This window comes from Apaloderma vittatum, unplaced genomic scaffold (assembly GCF_000703405.1).
Source record: "Apaloderma vittatum isolate BGI_N311 unplaced genomic scaffold, ASM70340v1 scaffold30411, whole genome shotgun sequence".
Lineage (NCBI taxonomy): Eukaryota > Metazoa > Chordata > Aves > Trogoniformes > Trogonidae > Apaloderma > Apaloderma vittatum.
The window spans coordinates 8,556-9,194 of NW_009697878.1; the positions used below are offsets into that span (position 1 = coordinate 8,556).

The 639-nt window shown below is 56.2% G+C and overlaps 1 protein-coding gene across 1 annotated transcript in view; it reads right to left on the reverse strand.

The window, feature by feature from the left end:
- Window positions 1–639, reverse strand: part of TEX264 (testis expressed 264) — a 35,477-nt gene that overhangs the window by 6,353 nt on the left and 28,485 nt on the right.

Consider the following 639-nt stretch of genomic DNA (forward strand, 5'->3'; position numbering starts at 1 on the left):
GCTCACATGAGAAAGTCCAACACTGTTTGCTGTCTAAAATTGGGGAGACCTTCCTAGCCCCCTGTCTGGCAGGGCAGGGGACTCCCCCACTGTGGGCACACTGGCAGGGGCATCCCAGGGAAGGCAGTGATACAGGCAGGCTGCAGGGCAGTGGCTGCACCGAGCATCATTCCCAGCGGGGCTGCGGGACCACGTAGTCCCTCAGTGGTGCAGAAAGGAACTGCCGAAATCACCCACTGGAAGCAACTTTTGCTCCCATTGGGTCCTGCCATCTTGCTCCGAAACCATGGGAAGGTGCTGTAGCAAGCGGGCTGGAGGGCACCCCTGTTCAACCCCGGATAGTGCCCAAAGCAGCCGCCCCGGTGCAAGGCAGATGAAAAGGTGAAGAGTGCCATGAAAACATGGGACCTCGAAGTGGTTGGAAACTGCTCCAATTAGACTCTTCGTTGCAGCACTAAACGGACAGAGCCCCCAGAAAGCAATTCCTAGGCTTGCTTTTACGCCGTATGCGATTAAGAATTAAAGCAACCCAAACCTGAAGATGTGTTAAAACAAACAACCAGGCTCCCTGGGAGGCGAGGAGAGCCGTCATGGTTTTTTCATGCCCGTTACACAATCGTGGGCGACCGGTGGGGCAGG